A 14380-nucleotide genomic window follows, 5' to 3' on the forward strand; every position below is an offset into this window, starting at 1 on the left:
GCGAGGCCCTAGATGGTCCGGACGCCTCCTGGAGGGCCCCTAAATTTAATAACCTCGGCATTTCGAAAAATTGTTCTTGCTGTCAAATTTTTATTTGTGGGCCGCTTTTCAAACTATTTTGCTGGATAGTGCTGAAAAATGTCAACAAAAAAGTCCGCTTGAGGTGTACAATATCTCCACTGGTTTTGGGGATACGAGGGTTCCCTTTTATATTTTGAGATTGGACAACCCTTGTGTAACAATCTGCCAACTGACAGCTCCATCGTAAAGCTTGACATTTTTGAGGTTATACGTACTCAGAACGTTTTGACATACAAGCGCTATTTGTGTTGTTTGCAGTACCATAAAAGATTCCTATCGCCCAAAAAATGGAATTAAATTGCGAATATTTTCGTGCGATTATTTTTTACAACTTTCGACGTGGATTAACTCAACAACAGTGCATATGCATATGGTTTATCCAGTCTCTAAGGACGCAGTCCACCCGGTACTGGTCTAAGGATTGGATCGCCTCAGCCTTAAATAGTTCAGCGAGCAACCCTTCGGCTCCTGCTGCCTTATTGTTCTTCAGTCGGGTCACAGCTACTTGGACCTCAATCTTCAGTCGGGTCACAGCTACTTGGATGTCATTCTGACTAGGAGGTAAACACTCTATACCATCATCAGAGATTGGGTCTGCGGTATGGTCATGGCCACCATCAACGGATGGGTAAAATGTTATTTTCACATCCTAAGCACACTGTCTGTGTCAGTTACCAGATTTACTTATTTGTTCTGCGGGGGGATGTGCCTGTACCAAATCCATCGGTTTGAAGTTTGATTCTTTGGCAGAATTTCCGCAATTGATTCTGACTCCTACACATCTCATATCGCTCATACTCAGGACTTTCCAATTCCATTTTCTTCTTGCGGTATAGTCGTATATCTTCTTTTCTCCCCATACCTCTCCATCATCTGGGGCGTTGCTACTGATTGCAGGGTCGCTCTGTATGCCGCATTCTTGGCTTCAGTACCATTTCGACACTCTTGATCGTACCATGGGTTTTTTTTGGGGAGGCTTCATGCACCCAAATACGGATTGCGCGGAATTTTCCATGAAGTGGCCAATGGGGTGCCACTGCGCCTTTATATCATCGGGACCAAGAGTGCTTTCATCAAGCAATTGGGTTAGTCGAATGAAGTATGCCGATGTCATCTGATGTGTTTGCAGCTTTTCAATTTTCAGCTTCCGTGTAATGTCAGATCGTACGTGTCTTGCCACACTAAGGCATGTGCGAACCTTTACTGCTACAAGGTTATGATACGAATAGATGTTCGCCCCTCGGATCGTTCGTATATCTAAAACGTTGGTTGATTGCCTTCCATCTATAACAGCATAATCTATTTTTTTTTCTCGTGTTTTGATCTGGTGTGGCCCTGTGAATTCTTCGATGTTGGTGCTGCTAACTACCTCCCCATACCAGAATTTTGAAAATTACATTGTTTTCGAAAAATGTGATCTTTTAATGCTTTTTAAAAGTTTTAGTCAGTGATAGGTCAACAGCCGAGCTACTTAAGATCGGGTGCGATTTCACCAGCTTATCTGGTTAAAATAACGCATAATCGTAGACATCTCAATTAAATGGCTGGATGCCGGACCAAAGACGTATTTCTGAGCATTCGAACTTGCAAAAGCAAATTTTAGAAACATACCCATAGTTCGACTGCAGTTATATAATGCGGCATGTTGTTATAGGTTGAGTCACGTTTAATAACACAATTTCCAAGACTTAACTATTGTTCTATAACTGTTCCAAATGAAATATGAAGATTTAATTTTAAAATTAATTCTACAAATACGCATTTCTTTTTATCGCTATCTAATGAAGCGTTATGCATTATATGCAAATTTTTGATGACTGCTTATATCACTAAGTGGTCCACACTTAAGCGGATTAATAATTAATAGAGACCAGATTTTTATGCAAACTAAACGGCTTCGATCGTATATAGCATGGATATCGAGAGAGGCCATACAACTCACAGTACTTTATTTTGGCAAAGTTAGATATACATATATATCCCTATTATCCTTTTTATTAGGCCAAACACACGATACAAACAGCCAATCTATGCCAGGGGAAGGTTGGTGGAGACTGCGCTGCACGAGGTTTTGCATAAGGTAGAAGAATCCTTCGATGCCAAGAAGTGAACATTGGCGGCATAGGTTGAAATCAAAGGGGCTTATAAAAATTAACGCACCGACGCACATATTCAATCCTTAAACCAGTACCAGGTGGACCGGGTTCTCACTGACTGGATAAATCATATGCAAAGGACAAAAAGATAGGGGAGAAAATGGCACAGGAAACAATACTTCTCCACTCAATGAAATTTGTTTCTCAAAACAGCAAAGATGTTTGCTAAAACAACAGTTTTTGTTAGCTGCAAACGGAAATGCCGCATAAGTGCTCTATACCTACTTGAAGATTATGACGCAGGAGTGCTGTGTATTGCTCACAATAACGATGACCCTTTTTACTAAGTTATGAAACGCAGCGCACAATCGCCTGTGCTCAAAAACCTTTTACAAACAGTGTGTGCAATAACCAACAACAACGAAAGGATCACATCGGTGTGGGTGTGTGACCAAAACCATTTTTTTCTCATTTTTTTTCCAAAAAATATCTCTTTCATTTAATTTTTTTGTAACAAACCCATCAGTAATTTTCAGCAAACAACAGACATTTCAGCTACTGCTGTAGTATCAGCAATACGAGGGTTGCCTTTTATATTTCGGGATTGGACAACCCTTGTGTTGCAATCTGCCAACGGACAGCTTTATCGTAAATCTCGACATGTTTGACGTTATACGTACTCAGAACGTTTTGACATACGAGCGCTATTTGTGTTGTTTACAGTAACTAAAAAGATTCATCTCGGCCAAAAAATGGAAAGTCGTGAACATTTTCGTGCGATTATTTTTTACAACTTTTGACGCGGATTAACTCAACAACAGTGCATTGATGAACTTAATTAAATTTTTGGCGATGAAGCTTCAACAAGGTCCAGTGTTTGTCGATGGTATGGTGAAATCAACCGATGTCGTAGTTCACTCCAAGACGAATTTCGTGAAGGTGTTTCTAAAATCAGTTGTTGTTCCAAAAAACCGTGTAGGCTGTGCGCCCACTGATACTGCAAGAACGTCATGTGACCTATCGTGAGATTGAGACAACCATAGGCACTAGTGGGACAAGCATACATTCAATTTTGCATGAACATTTGACCGTCAAAAAATTTGTTCGCGTTAGATCCCACACAAATTGTCATCTGAAATTTGGAACAAAGACTTGAGTTATGACTTTCAACAACCATGCCAAGTATGATCCGAATCGGTCTATAAACTGATATAACCTCCATATAAACCGATCTCTTGATTTAACTTCTTGAGCCCTTAGAAGCCTCAATTTTCATCCGATTTGGCTGAAATTTGGAACAAAGACTTGAGTTATGACTTTCAACAACCATGCCAAGTATGATACGAATCGGTCTATAAACTGATATAACCTCCATATAAACCGATCTCTTGATTTGACTCCTTGAGCCCTAAGAAGCCTCAATTTTCATCCGATTTGGCTGAAACTTGAAACAAAGACTTGAGTTATGATTTCCTTCCGACCGAACTTAGCACGCTTTTACTTGTTCCATATTTGCAAATCGTTTACAATTGAGAGCTCCAATAAAAAAATACCGTGGCGGCTTAAAATTTAAAACACATGTTTTAGGAGGTTGCCACTTTGAGGAAAAAAACTATATATTTTGTTCACCCTGCTACCGCCATCTATATGTCAAGTTGGCTACTTTTGGGACCGCCATCTTATATTGAAGGTAATAGTTGGCTGTCACTGGTGTTTAGTTGGCTGTTTTAGGAGGTTGCCACTTTTCAGGAAAATATATATATATACAGCGGTCAAAAAAAGTATTCATCATTAGCAAAATTGATAATAAATTCACTTATTTTAGGAAATTGAAGAAAATTTAAAGTAAACAAATAATGCAGTTTTATGCAATAGTTTATTTTTCGTAATATGTTTTAAAATAAATTCAAAAAATAAATTTAATTAGCGCAAAAAATGCAATTTTATATAATAACACCAAAAACAGAACAAAAAAAGTATTCATCATTGATGTGCTATCATCAAAGTCAAATTCAAATATTATTTGGGAATCCCCCTTTTCTGTTTTATTTAGTAAAGGAGGCTTTTCCCTTGACAGCAAATATTTAATTTCATTGAAAATATAGTTTTTGTCAAAATGGGTCGTAAGCAAAACGAGGTTTCTGATGAGGTAAAAGTTTTGATAATGAAACACCACAGGAATGGTTTAACTCAAAAAACTATCAGTGAAATAGACCACGATCTACTATACAATCCATCATCAGAAAGTGGACAGAAACGAAAACTGTTGACAATAAACCAAGATCTGGTCGACCAAAAGCACTTTCAGTTGGAGATGTGCGTTGGCTAGTGCGGCAAGTTCAGAAAACTCCGAAGACAAATGCGACCATTCTTCGTAAAAACACTATGGAATATTTAGGGAAGGAAGTTACTACACAAACAATTCGAAATACACTCAAAAGGCATAGTTACAGAGGAAGAACTGCACGTAAGAAGCCCTTTATAAATAAAATAAACCGAGTGAAAAGGCTAAACTTCGCAAAAATGTATGTAAAACAGCCCGAATCATTTTGGAAAACAGTCATTTTTGCAGACGAGAGCAAGTTTAATCTTTTTGGGTGCGATGGAAAGGTCATAGTGTACAGAAAACCAAATACAGAGCTTGAAGAACGAAACACAGTTGCTACTGTAAAACATGGTGGAGGTGGTTTAATGGTTTGGGGGTGTATGGCGGCTTCAGGAGCGGGAAATCTTGAAATTATTAATGGAGTAATGGATCATAAGTATTACATTGACATTTTAAAGAGGAATTTAAAAGATAGTGCTGTAAAACTTGGGCTTGGTAATAACTTTCAATATTATCAAGATAATGACCCCAAACATTCTGCTTTAAATACCAAGATGTGGATGCTGTATAACTGCCCCAAAGTCATTAAAACTCCTCCTCAAAGTCCCGACTTGAACCCAATTGAACATCTTTGGGAACATCTCGAACGCAAATTGAGAACGCGCAATTTTTCGAGCAAGAGTCAAATGCAACAGGTGATAATGGAGGAATGGACTAATATAGACCAAAATATAACCGCTAAATTAGTCCAATCGATGTCAAACCGTTTAAAAGAAGTTATAAGACGCGGTGGTCGAATAACAAAGTATTAATTTTTTTAAATTATGTTATTTATTTTTTTGTTTTTTTGCAATGATGAATACTTTTTTTGTTTAATTTTTTGTGTTCAGCTGTAAAATGGCCCTTTTTGTTCCAATAAATACTATTTTTTTCTTTAAAAACAATGAAATTGTGTACATATATATCACACAAGCACTACTGCATCATTAGTTTAATATGTTTTTATTCCAATTGTCTTTTGTAGACTTATTAAAAAAAAAACATTGAATGATGAATACTTTTTTTGACCGCTGTATATATATATATATATATTTTTAACACTACTACAGCCTTTTATATGCCAAGTTGGCTACTTTTGGGACAGCCATCTTATATGGCTGTCACTGGTGTTTAGTTGGCTGTTCTAGGAGGTTGCCACTTTTCAGGAAAAAAATATTTTTTTTAGACTACTACCGCCATCTATATGTCAGGTTGACAATTTGACTTCTTGAGCCCTTAGAAGCCTCAATTTTCAACCGATTTGGTTGAAATTTGGAATAAAGACTTCAGTTATGACTTCCTCTCGGCTTTTACTTGTTCCATATTTGCAATTCGTTTACAACTGAAAGCTCCAATATAAAAATAAATACCATGGCGGCTTAAAATTTAAAACACATGTTTTAGGAGGTTGCCACTTGTCAGGTTGGCTACTTTTGAGATCGCCATCATATATTGACGGCACTAATTGACTGTGACTGGTGTTTAAGTCCGCCCGACCAGCTTTTCTCATCAGGTACACTTTCAAATGACGTTTTAGTTGAAAAATCCACATGGCTGTCGTCCGATCAATCAATAAGAACCCACCTAATCACTGGAGAGTATTCTATATATCCGACCCATTGAAATACAGATTAAGTGTGAGGCAGCCACTGCGGCTTAAGGCGATGGGAGAATTGATTGAGGATGGGAGCAGCTTATACAATCGTGCTATAGTCGAGGCAACGATAGGAAACCTGGAAGGAAGGGAAGAGTTTTCCGATCGGATACCTGAGATGAACCTTGAAGTCGAGTGCGAGGCACTGATGACATCGGCACACTCTTGGATTGAAGGAACCCTAGTATTGCCATCTGGAAGATCATGTTACACGTATGGATCAAAGCTAGAGGACAGAATGGGCCTGGGGGTCTACATTGAGAACCCACGAACTAAGATCTGTTTTAGACTGCCTGACCATAATACGGTCCTTCAGGCGAAGATCCGTGCGATCACGGAATGCATGAGGTGGTGTGGTGCTAACGAGAGGACGTCGAGTGTGAACATCTTTACAGACAGTAAAATTGCCATAAGGGCAATAAGAACCAGGACGGGAAGGTCACGAACAGTCCTGCAGTGTAAGAAGGAGATTAGTGCCTCTTCTGAGGATGGCAAAATCAGCATCGTTTGGGTGCCGGGCCATAACGGAGTAAGAGGAAATGAAAGCGCAGATGATAAACTTGGTAAACCCAAAGCCTTTCGGGTCGACGCAGACCAAGTTAAAGGAGTGGGCGACTAATGCGCATGCAACATTGTGGAACAGCGAAACGGTCGGTAGGACGGCGAAAATCCTATGGGGGGGTCCAGATCGTGAGAAGACGAGGAAAGGAAGCAAATATAGCTAATGGTATCATAACGGGACACATAGGACTACGAGCTAACTTATGTAAAATCGGTGCGGCAAGTGATAGCATGTGTAGGGCATGCGGGAAAGATGATGAGACGTTGAAGGATTTCCTTTGCCATTGCCCGGCTTTCGCGTCTAACAGACACCGGCACTTAGGTGGAGACACAATGCCAGACATGAACCAACTTAGGGGAGTGGTATTGAAAACAATTAAGGATTTTGTATGTATCACGGAATTCCTAACTTAAAATTTTCCTTTTAGAGGTTACTTTATAGTTTTTAAGGCGCCAAAAAGCCGATTACTGGCTTAGGTTTATGTCCATAGTGACATGGGGCGGATTAATATCTGCACCCCTTTTCAACCTAACCTAACCTGAGCACGTAAGAATGTTAGGCTTACGATCGCTACGAGTTGCGAATATCGATCGACTTCTTGCAGGAAAGCTTGGCTCGCGTCTAATCATTGCTCGAAATATACCATCTGACACAGCTTTGAAGATGGATATCGGATAGCTACAAATGCAACAGATGGCAACGGCATACTTAAGTTAGGCAAGGAAGGCAAAAAGCCCAAAAACTTGCGAATGTTCGCATCCGCTTAGACAAGTTCTCAAAGAAATGAAAACCTAAAGTGGAACTCCTTCTGCCTGCCAGTGCAGGACACACACACAGCAGATGTTCCATTGTCTTCTTATCTTCGATGCCCTTACAGCTTCTGCAGAAGTCGTTACTTACAAGCTTCAGTTTTTTTGTATAGCTGAAGGTGTGCAATCATCGAAAGATGCATTCAGCCTGTACTAAAAAACATTCACGATTTCTACGTTCTAAACCACACCCCATCTTCTATCGCAAAATCCGTGAAACTGCCGGATGAAATAGCTTCGCAGGGGCAACCCCCTATTTTATAGATCTATTCCACTTTCTCAGACACAATCTGCACTTTGGTTGCTCTGTGGGGCGAACTCTTTCAGTCTCTTGTGAACCATCGTTATATAGTCTATCGCGTTCCAATATTACTCCGATTACATGACAGTTACTTTATCCTCTATTAACTGTTTATGAAGGATTCAAGCATCTATGGCGAATATGAGACATGTGAATACCACATGTTCGGCAGCCTTATACTTTTGTAGGACATGCTGGGCACCGTGGAGAGGTGCCATGTCCAATTTAGGATATATTTCACAACTATGAAATTAAGAGCCTCCAATCAAAGGTATGTGGGAGTATCAAAAAAACTGAAACTCAATTTTCATCTCAGAGTCTGAGGCAGCCCCATCCCTATTAGTTTAAAGTTCTTGATTGGCTCCATCGTTCAGTCATTAGATTTTAAAGAACATTTTTGAGTATTCTCGAAGATGGCGACCAAACCCATAGAGGTCACAAAATACAGAGTAGTCGTTTCGTTGGACCAAATTTCAAGATATGTGATGTACAAACCTGAAAAAAGAAAAGAAAAATAAATTAGCAAAATACACCAAAAGTCGAAGGGTTATGCTTTGTTTGTTACTTTATTTTTCAATAAGAAATGAGAAAGAAGGGAACTTAATTTTAGATATCCACAGGATATCTAAAAATAAAGTTGGGATAAAATAAACTGGGAAAACTTCTCAAGCCGAAATGTAATACAATCAGAACAACATGGATGTGAAATGAAAAAAAACAAGTAAAAGCGTGCTAAGTTCGGCCGGGCCGAATCTTATATACCCTCCACTATGGATCGCATTTGTCGAGTTCTTTTCACGGCATCTCTTCTTAGGCAAAAAAGGATATAAGAAAAGATTTGCTCTGCTATCAGAGCGATATCAAGATATGGTCCGGTTTGGACCACAATTAAATTATATGTTGGAGACCTGCGTAAAATGTCAGTCAATTCGAATAAGAATGGGCCCTTTGGGGGCTCAAGAAGTAAAATAGAGAGATCGATTTATATGGGAGCTGTATCGGGCTACAGACCGATTCAGACCATAATAAACACGTATGTTGACGGTCATGAGAGAATCCGTCGTACAATATTTCAGGCAAATCGAATAATAATTGCGACCTCTACAGGCTCAAGAAGTCAAGATCCCAGATCGGTTTATATGACAGCTATATCAGGTTATGAACCGATTTAAACCATACTTGGCACAGTTGTTGGATATCATAACAAAACACGTCGGGCAAAAATTGGTTCAAATCGGATAAGAATTACGCCCTCTAGAGGCTCAAGAAGTCTAGACCCAAGATCGGTTTATATGGCAGCTATATCAGGTTATGAACCGATTTGAACCATTCTTGGCACAGATGTTGGATATTATGACAAAACACGTCGTGCGAAATTTCATTCAAATCGGATAAGAATTGCGCACTCTAGAGGCTCAAGAAGTCAAGACCCAAGATCGGTTTATATGGCAGCTATATCAGGTTATGAACAGATTTGAACCATTCTTGGCACAGATGTTGGATATTATGACAAAACACGTCGTGCGAAATTTCATTCAAATCGTATAAGAATTACGCACTCTAGAGGCTCAAGAAGTCAAGACCCAAGATCGGTTTATATGACAGCTATTTCAACCATACTAGGCACAGTTGTTGGATATCATAACAAAACACGTCGGGCCAAAATTCATTCAAATCGGATAAGAATTGCGCCCTCCAGAGGCTCAAGAAGTCAAGACCCAAGATCGGTTTATATGGCAGCTATATCAGGTTATGAACCGATTTGAACCATTCTTGGCACGGATGTTGGATATCATAACAAAACACGTCGTGCGAAATTTCATTCCAATCGGATAAGAATTGCGCACTCTAGAGGCTCAAGAAGTCAAGACCCAAGATCGGTTTATATGGCAGCTATATCAGGTTATGAACCGATTTGAACCATACTTGGCACAGTTGTTGGATGTCATAACAAAACACGTCATGCAAAATTTCATCCCAATCGGATAAGAATTGCACACTCCAGAGGCTCAAGAAGTCAAGACCCAAGATCGGTTTATATGACAGCTATATCAAAACATGGACCGATATGGCCCATTTACAATACCAACCGACCTACACTAATAAGAAGTATTTGTGCAAAATTTCAAGCGGCTAGCTTTACTCCTTCGGATGTTAGCGTGCTTTCGACAGACAGACGGACGGACGGACGGACGGACATGGCTAGATCGACATAAAATGTCACGACGATCAAGAATATATATACTTTATGGGGTCTCAGACGAATATTTCGAGTAGTTACAAACAGAATGACGAAATTAGTATACCCCCCATCTTATGGTGGAGGGTATAAAATACCGAAACGGTAGTTTAGGCCGTTCCAAGACAACAATAAAATCCAAGCTGACATGTATGCCATCAATTTAGAGGGGAATGGTCTACGAATCTGTTATACAGGGTTGCTGACAAGTGTTTGTAATTCAAACAAATATTTTTTAATGATTCAAATGCCAAACAAGAAAAATCGTTCTAAGTTCGGCTGGGCTGAATCTTGAGAACCAACCATCATGGATTCTGCTTACAATTTACACAAAACCAATTTTGTTAAAGCACATAATTTTAATCCACGTACCACATTTCTGCCAAACCAGGCAAAAATAAAAGCTTCTAGAAACCGAACAAGGAAAATCGAGAGATGGGTTTATATGGGAGCTATATCAAGTTAAACACCTATTTGGGCCGTAAATGACACAATTGTTAGTAGTTTTAACAGAATCGGACAAAAAATGGGCTTCCAGGGGCTCCAGAAATGAAATCTAGAGATCAGTTTATATGAGACCCATATCAGGTTATAGACCGATTTAAACCATACTAGGAAAAGTTGTTAGGAGTCTTAACAGAATGCAAACAGAAAAGTTGCAAAATTTCACAAAAATCCGACAAAAATTGGGGCTTCAAGGGGCTCAAGATGTTAAATCGGGAGATTAGTTTTTATGGGAGCTATATCAGGTTATAAACCGATTTTGACCGTGTTTGGCACAGTTGTTGGAAGTCGTATAAGAACACTACATGTAAAATTTCAGCCAAAGTGGGCAAAAAATTGCGGCTTCCAGAGCTCTGATATCGGTTTATATGGGAGCTACATCAGATTATAAACCGATTTGGAGCGTACCTGGCACAGTTGTTGGAAGTCGTAGTAGAAAACTACAAGCAAATGGAAGTCACTTCGGGAAATCGGTTTATATGGGCACTATCTTTTCCGAATGGTGTGCCGCAGTGTGACACCTCTTTTGAGGAGAAGTTTTTACATAACATAGTAGATCACAAATGTCGCCAGCATTAGGATGCGATAACCACCGCTGAAAATTTTATGATGGTCTCGGCAGGATTCGAACCCAGGCGTTCAGCGTCATAAGCGGACATGCTAAACTCTGCGCTACGGGGGCCTCCCATTCTATGGTGGTGGGCATAAAAAGAGACTAAGAACATACATGTACCAAGTTTCAGTCCGATAGCATTATTTGTGAAAAAGGTAGTGTGGATAGTGCATAGTGCAAAGAGACAAACATCCACATGGACACACAGACTTGACTCAAGTGTTTCCAATAGGTTGCCCAAAAGAAATCACCTCATAGCAATAACTATGTCTAACAATATACTTCCAATTTGTTCTATATTTGTGCACGCTCCCAAAAGTCAGAATTTTGACGTTTGACCCCAAACAAATATGCCCCAAATTGGAAAAAAATAGACCCCAAATTTGGCGTGCTTTTACATTATGACGAATGCACCCCAAAAGAAATGTACCCCAAAAATAAATGTTATTTGTGCTACAACATGAAATTGGGTACAGATTTCGTTCAAGAATTTGGGGTGTATTTTCATAATACAATTTCACCCCAAACATCAGCATATTTGCATAATCACCCCAAAAATTTTGCGAATGGTGTACATTTGGGTTGATAGTTAACTGAATTTTGAGACCAATAACTTAAAAAAAAGAAGTAGTAGGATTAAGCAACCTACATTTATCAATACTAATCATTCAGACCAAAAAGAGCGCCAGTTTCTTAAAATATTTTGCTTTTTTTAGGTCATTCGAGATTGTAAATGGGCTATATCGGTTCAGATTTGGATATAACTCCCATATAAACCGATCTCCCTCAATTTGACTTCTTGAGCCCCTGAAAGCCGCAATTTTGGTCCGATTTAGCTGTGCTCTGTTATGACTTTCAACAACCGTACTAAGTAAAGTCCAAATCGGTCTATAACCTGGTATAGCTCCCATATAAACCGATCTCCCGATTTGACTTCTTGAGCCCCTGAAAGCCGTAATTTTATCCGATTTAGCTGAAATTATGCACACGGTGTTCTGTTATAATTTCCAACAACTGTGCCAAGTACGGTCCAAATCGATATATAACCTGATATAGCTCCCATATAAACCGATCTCCCGATTTGACTTCTTGAGCCCCTGAAAGCCGTAATTTTTATCCGATTTAGCTGAAATTATGCACACGATGTTCTGTTATGAATTCCAACAACTGTGCCAAGTGCGGTCCAAATCGGTCTATAACCTGATATAGCTCCCATATAAACCAATCTCAAGACTTGGCTTCTTGAGTCCTTACAACTACTTTCGAAGGAGTAAAGCTAAGCTCTTGAAATTTTGCAAAAATATATATCTTATGAGTGTAGGTCAGTTGGGATTGCAAATGGTTCAAATCGGTCCATGTTTTGATATAGCTGCCATATAAACCCATCTTGGGTCTAGACTTCTTGAGCCTCTAGAGGGCACAATTCTTGTCCGATTTGGCAAGTGGTGTTTTGGTAACAACTGTGCTAAGTATGGATCAAATCGGTTCTTAACCTGGTATAGCTGCCATATTAACCGATCTTGGATGTTGACTTCTTGAGCCGCTAGAGGGCGCAATTCTCATCCGATTTGATTGAAATTTTGCGTGAGGTGTTTTGTTATGATTTCCAACAACTGTGTTAAGTATGGCGCAAATCCGTACATAACCTAATATAGCAGCCATATAATCATGACTTCTTGAGCCTCTAGAGGTCGAAATTCTAATCCGATTTGGCAGAAATTTTTTACAATGGCTTCTCCCATGATCTTCAACCTACGTGTCCACTATGGTTTGAATCGAGCTATAGCTTGATACTGCTTCCATATAAACCGATCTCAGGATTTTGCCGCTTGGGCCCGTACAAGGCGAAATTCTTATCCGAATGGATTGAAATATTACACAATGACTTCTACAATGTTCAGCATTCAATTCATCTATGGTGCGAATCGGACTATAATTTGATATAGCTCAAATAGCATAACAGTTCTTTTTTATTATTCTTTATTTGCCTTAAAAGAGATACCGCGCAAAGAACTCGACAAATGCGATCCATAGTGGAGTTTGATTGGGCCGAATCGGTAGCACGCTTTTACTTGTTTTTAAATTATTCAGTCATTATTTTCTCGATACAAGGATCAAATGATAAATTGATTATTATTTTCTTTAGGGCCATTATTTCATTTTGAAACTTGGGCTTTATTACATATGAAATAATACTCCAAATTTTAAGAGCTTATTTCATTTTATTCTGGGTTGTTTTTTCATTTCGTTGCGGCCTTTATTCGTTTTTAGTTTTGGGGTCTTTTTTCTTTATGAAATATAGCCCCATTTTTGGGTCTTTATTTCATTTTAAATTTGGGCTTTATTGCATTGTGGCCTTATTTCATACCGCCGTATTTCGGCCAAAGTAAAATGAAAATGTACCCCAAGATGTGGATTTGCTAATCAATTTAATTTCAAAAATGCCCCTAAACAGACAAAAAAGAGCCCCAAAACATTTGTTTTTGTTCTCCGTATACCTGTTTTGACCATATTTTCAATTTCGGTTTGGGGTGCAATGTCGTTGGGCCAAACTTCGTCGCAACCGGATTTTCAGATATTTTGAGTGAATGGCCAGAAGTCGGGTTGGCTACCGAAACTATGGATAATTCAGACAATCTGGCAAGGCTAACCTTATGTAGTGTTTTGAAAAGATCGGAACAAATGTTGGCTACTACATCACTAAAAGGCCATATCGAATGAAAGATATATATGTGAGCTACATCTTAATCTGGACAGATTTATTCTTTGGTTATGGCAATTGGACAACAAATGCGACCAGTGATTACAAGAATAAACGGACAGACAGAGAGACGGACGGGCGGATATATTGGGTTGCCCAAAAAGTAATTGCGGATTTTTTAAAAGAAAGTAAATGCATTTTTAATAAAACTTAGAATGAACTTTAATCAAATATACTTTTTTTACACTTTTTTTCTAAAGCAAGCTAAAAGTAACAGCTGATAACTGACAGAAGAAAGAATGCAATTACAGAGTCACAAGCTGTGAAAAAATTTGTCAACGCCGACTATATGAAAAATCCGCAATTACTTTTTGGGCAACCCAATAGCTAAATCAAATCAAGAAATCTATTTTTAATCTTTTCGATATACTTAGCAATGTGTGTCTCCTTTTAAG

The 14380-nt window shown here is 38.9% G+C and overlaps 1 protein-coding gene across 1 annotated transcript in view; it reads right to left on the reverse strand.

Annotated features, from left to right (window-relative positions):
• Positions 1-14380, reverse strand: part of LOC106089634 (bone morphogenetic protein receptor type-1B) — a 735175-nt gene that overhangs the window by 684540 nt on the left and 36255 nt on the right. The window lies entirely within an intron of this gene.

This window comes from Stomoxys calcitrans, chromosome 3, assembly GCF_963082655.1.
Source record: "Stomoxys calcitrans chromosome 3, idStoCalc2.1, whole genome shotgun sequence".
NCBI classification, from domain to species: domain Eukaryota; kingdom Metazoa; phylum Arthropoda; class Insecta; order Diptera; family Muscidae; genus Stomoxys; species Stomoxys calcitrans.